The following is a 6,000-nucleotide window of genomic DNA, read 5'->3' as shown; positions in this document are numbered from 1 at the left end:
ATCTGTATCTATATTTCATTCAAGCATATACACATATATATACACATATACATGCATACTATATATGTATATTGCTATATGTGTTCACATAGTTATATATGTACATATATACTGTATATGCATGTGTATGTGGATTTATGTGTATATGTATATGTAAAACTCCGCATTGACAGGTTTATGTGTCTATGTCTATGCTTATGTGTGTGTGTATCTTTTAGACAAGATTTATGACTTCTTCTGTTTAGAAAATTCCTTATGGTAAGATCATTATGTATACAAACAAAAACCCCATATACGACTTATAGTCTTGGATAGGTCCCTGGGGTACAGAGAGATTAAATAATTAATTATGTGACTTCCAAAGTCATATGGCTGAGTCATATTAGAAACAAGACTTGAATCTGGGAAAGGAAGAGGAGAAGGGAAAGAGGAGGAGAAGAAGAAAAAGGAGGAGGAGCAGGGAGAGGAAAAAGACAGAGAGAGTCGGGGGGAAGGAAGGAGGGAGGGAGGGAGGAAGAAAAGAAAGAAGGGATGGAGAGAGAGAGGGAGGGAGGAAGGAAGGGAGGGAGGGAGGGAGGGATGGAGGGAGGAAAGAAGGCAGGAAGGGAGGGAGGGAGGGAGGGAGGAAGGAAGGGAGGAAGGAAGGGAGGGAGGGAGGGAGGGATGGAGGGAGGAAAGAAGGGAGGGAGGGAGGAGGGAGGGAGAGAGGAAGGGAGGGAGGGAAGGAAGAAGGGAGAGAGGGAGGGAAGGAGGGAGGAAGGGAGGGAGGGAAGGAAGAAGGGAGAGAGGGAGGGAAGGAGGGAGGAAGGGAGGGAGGAAGGGAGAGAGGGAGGGAGGGAGAGAGGGAGGGAGGAAGGGAAAGAGGGAGGAAGGGAGGGAGAGAGGGAGGGAGGAAGGGAAAGAGGGAGGAAGGGAGGGAGAGAGGGAGGGAGGAAGGGAGAGAGGAAGGGAAGAAGGGAGGGAGGGAAGGAAGAAGGGAGAGAGGGAGGGAGGGAAGGAAGAAGGGAGAGAGGGAGGGAAGGACAGAGGGAAAGAGGGAGGGAGGGAGGGAGGGACAGAGGGAGGGAAGGAGGGACAGAGGGAAGGAGGGAAGGAGGAAGGAAGGGAGGGAAAGAGGGAGGGAAGGAGGGAGGGAGGGAGGGAGAGAGGGAGGGAGAGAAGGAGGGGGAAAGGAGAGAGGGAAAGAGGGAGGGAGGGAAAGAGGGAGGGAGGGAAGGAGGGAGGCAGGGAGGGAGGGAGGGAGGGAAGGAGGGAGGAAGGGAGAGAGGGAGGGAGGGGGGAAAGAGGGAGGAAGGGAGAGAGGGAGGCAGGGAGGGAGGGAAAGAGGGAGGAAGGGAGAGAGGGAAGGAGGAGGGACAGAGGGAAGGAGGGAGGGAGGGAGAGAGGGAAGGATGGAGGGAGGGAGAGAGGGGGAGAAAGGGAGGGACAGAGGGAAGGAGGGAGGGACAGAGGGAAGGAGGGAGGGAGGGAGAGAGGGAAGGAGGGAGGGAGGGAGAGAGAGAGGGAGAGAGGGAGGGAGAGAGGGAGGGAGAGAGGGAAGGAGGGAGTGAGGAAGGAGGAAGGGAAGGAAGGAGGGAGAGAGGGAGGGAAGGAAGGAGGGAGGAAGGGAAGGAAGGAGGGAGAGAGGGAGGGAGGGAAGGAGGAAGGAAGAAGGGAGAGAGGGAGGGAGGGATGAAGGGAGGGAGAGAGGGACAGAGGGAAGGAGGGAGGGAGGGAGAGAGGGAAGGAGGGAGGGGGAGAGAGAGGGAGAAAGGGAGGGAGAGAGGGAAGGAGGGAGAGACAGAGGGAAGGAGGGAGGGAGGGAGAGAGGGAAGGAGGGAGGGAGGGAGAGAGAGAGGGAGAGAGGGAGGGAGAGAGGGAGGGAGAGAGGGAAAGAGGGAGGGAGGAGGGAGGAAGGGAAGGAAGGAGGGAGAGAGGGAGGGAGGGAGGGAAGGAGGGAGGAAGGGAAGGAAGAAGGGAGAGAGGGAGGGAGGGAGGGATGAAGAGAGGAAGGGAGAAAGGGAGGGAGGGAGGGAGGGAGAGAGGGAGGAAGGGAGGGAGGGAGGGAGGGACAGAGGGAAGGAGGGAGGGAGAGAGAGAGGAAGAAAAGGAGGGAAGGAGGGAGAGAGGGAGGGAGGGAGGAAGGGAGAGAGGGAAGGGACGAAAGCCAGGCCTTGTTCTCAAAAACCTTACATTCTAATAGAAAGACTACATGAAATTAACTAGGCATATACATGATATATGCAGAATATATGGAAGGTAATCTCAAAAAGGAAGATTATTCTACTGTCACACAATTACAACATAGAAAGAAACATATACTTGTATTTTATATATACATATATATATAGTGTATACATCTCTATACAAATTTATATATATATATATATATATATATATATATAATATCCTCTACATAACATCCATATATTACCTGCTATGTATAATAAATACAAGTGTTGTTTTTGTCCAAATGGATTATGAGTGTGTTCAATACATGCTGGATTCAATGAAAGAAAGGAACAAAAAAAGGCAGAAAGAAAGCCACAGGCTTCGATGCCAACAACTTCCACAGAAACCCAAACTGTGAGGACTTCCAAGGAGTTACTCAGAAGCAGTGTGGTGCAGAAAAGCCCCCGCAAATGTAATTTTTAAACAAAGAGCTAATGTTTCTCTCAGTGAAGAGCAAGGAAATCATTTCCTGCATCTTTCTTTAGGTCATTAGGACTATGCCAAAACCCAAATCTATACTTCTAAAGGGAAAAAAGAATCTCATTCAACACATCTTACAACAGCTTAATTATTGGGCGGAGCACGGGGGTCTTTCATGGCGCGTGCCCATACTGCTGGCCCCAAAATGTATATATCTAGCTAAAGGGGTTTATTGATGAAGAATACAGATAAGAGCTTGTGTGAAGGACTGACGCCATCTGTGAGGGTCGAATGGCCTTCGGCTTGGGCTTTGAGCTATGCAGCCATAGCTGGAGGTAGTGTGGAGAGCAAAAGAGGACTTGGATTTAGAGTTAGGACACCTGGCTTCTGGACCTAGCTCTAGTGCTTAGGATCACACAATTTAGAGAGGATTTAGTGACCACCTAGTCAAACTCCCTTATTCACAGATGAGGAAACTGGAAATTTGGATAAATGATTCTCCAAAGTATGAAAGTAGTACAAGGTAGTCAATATAATGGGTCATTTTTGATTTCCTAAGCTTTACTTTGCTCATCTGTCAAATGAGGATACTAAGGTAGATAAGCCCTACAATTTATCCCAGAACCAAACTTTATGACAATTAAAGGCAGAACTAGAAATAGGAATAAATGCTGCTTTTGCTCTATTCTATGATTCTATGTAAAAAACAGAGGGGAGGCTAGGTTAAGCCCTTTACAAACACAATCCCATTGGATCCTCACAACAATATTGTACTTTTATAATCCCCATTTTATAGTTAAGGAAATTGAAGTAGGCAGAAGTTACGTGTTTCTCCCTAGATCATACAGCTAGTAAATATCTGAGACTGAATTTGAACTCAAGTCTTCCAGAATCCAAGCTCAGTACTCCACCCACAGTGCTACCTAGTTGCCTTCAAATTCTATCTCTGATACTTACTAGTTGAGTGTGAACTTGGGTATATCTCCTATCTCTATATGTTAGAGGCAATACCCAATGATTTAGTAACTAAATATTGAAGCTGACAAAATTGGAGAACATGTTTTGTTTCTAAATTTGAGAACCAAAAGGCATGATGTCACCAAATCTTAAGTCTTAGAGTGAAAAGTCACCTAGTTTATCTTTTTCTATAACCTGGAAAGACCATTTATTTGGCCTCTCAATCAACTTGCTCAAAATGTACATTACACAAGATAATTCTGGATCTTTTTTATTGATTGAGGCCATATGCCTAAATCTCAGCATACATGTATATATGTGTATGTATACATATGTGTGTATTGTATACTGTGTATATATGTATAGATGTGTGCACATACAAGCATATACATATGTGATATTTATATATTAATTCATAGATGTTTATATCTATGTTTATATATTATAATGTGAACTACCTTTAATTATATATAAGCACATACATATATGTGCATATACATACTCACCTACATTTATGTATACAAGTATTGCTATGTGGATATGCATGTATATATAGATAATATATACATAGTTGTTTGGATGAGATCTTCCACCCTAGAATATAATCTCCTTGAGGGAAGAGATTATTTTTGTCTTTTTTCTTCCTCAGTGCTTATCACAGTGCTGGTACACAACAATTGCTTAATCAATGATTGTAGACTTGACTTACATTGACTCCAAGACATTGATGACAAAATCTTGGCTAAGAATCGATCCTGGAGATTTTCTACTTCTACTTACCCATTTATATATACATATATATATATATATATTTGTGTGTGTGTGTATGTATGTATATATGTGTGTGTGTGTATGTGTATGTATATATATATATATGTGTGTGTGTGTGTGTATGTATATATATGTGTGTGTGAAGTGTATGTATGTATATATATATATGTACATATATATATATACATATATATATATATATAAAAGCAGACAAGTTTGATCTTCTGTCTCTAAGCCATCAAAGCTCTTTTTCCACTTTGAGGATCATGAAGCAGAATCCAACTCTTGAATGAGTAATACCAATGGGGAGAGTTTTACAGGGAGATATATATATATCTATAGATATATCTAGATATATCTATAGATATATATATATATATATATATATATATATATATATATATCCCTGAACCTTTGAGGTTCCATAAGAAAACATTATCTCAATCTGAACCCACCCTCTGTATATGCTCTCCCTAGACCTTGCCAATGACTCCATCTCTCCTTGGACTAGTTGGGCTTTTTTTTTCTTTTTGCCTTTTCTTCTTGAAGTTTTTGAAGGAAAGGGGAAGGAAAAAATGATGGCAATTTGTGAGCAGAAGAGGGGAGCTTAAGGTTACTATACTACAGCAAGTTTCCTTTTGTACAAATGGGCTTCAGTAAGTTTGACAGGAGGAGTTCTAAAAAGTGCTGCCTTTAAAGGCTTTAGAATCTACAACCAAGATAACCATGAGGTTAGCAGACAGCATTGACTTTAAATAACCACTTGCATTTCTTCTAGTTTAAAAAAAAACACACAAAAGCAGCCTCAGCATTATACAAAAATATCATCTTGGATTATATCTGTAGCCCTATAAAGACTTAGTTCCTATATAATTGATTGTATATTTTAATTTCTTTTTCCCTGAAAAGAATTTGGGTTTTGTTTGGGTTTTTTATAATGTAGAAACATACAATAGTAAACATGCAAGTCACCTAGAATTCTTATTTTTAAATTAATTTGATTTGTTTGTAAGAATTGAACCAATGCAGCTAAGATTACAAAAGAAACCAAGCAAAATAACATATTACAATACAAAATAAATGTGCCATAATTTTCCAAAGTAGTCTATTAATTAGTAAAGAGGCAATCGATATTTATGATTTGCTTACTATGTTCCAGGCAGTGTGTTAAGTGTTGGAATGCAAATAAAAAGAAAGAGCTTACATTCTAATAGAAGACAACACATAAAGAGGAGCTGAAAAGCAGTGGATGAAGGAGAAGAGATATGGCAACAAAGCCATGAGATGAATGAAGCATGACCAGCTTGTGACCATCACTAAAATTTAGGTACATAGAAGAAACTCACCAATAGGATAAGGGGGCTGGCATGGTTCTGAGGTAAGAAGGCCCCAAATGCTAAGGAAAATGTTAGTTCAATTCAAAATGGGGAAGTCCATGAGAGTCAGGAACACAGCTGGAAAAGAAACAATGAAACCTGTGCTAAAGTCCTTCACAAAATAGAGGAAAATTCATCAAATGGAGATGATAGCTGATATTAGTGGTATCGGCAGGCCAGTACCGGAATGACACTGGTTAAAATTTAAGGACGTCTTGTTTCTAACCTCAGCACTACTGTGTCATCCAAGGCTAATTACTGACCT

This window comes from Sminthopsis crassicaudata, chromosome 1, assembly GCF_048593235.1.
Source record: "Sminthopsis crassicaudata isolate SCR6 chromosome 1, ASM4859323v1, whole genome shotgun sequence".
NCBI classification, from domain to species: domain Eukaryota; kingdom Metazoa; phylum Chordata; class Mammalia; order Dasyuromorphia; family Dasyuridae; genus Sminthopsis; species Sminthopsis crassicaudata.
The sequence above is the reverse complement of the archived record's forward strand: the minus strand, read 5'-3'. Positions refer to the sequence as shown.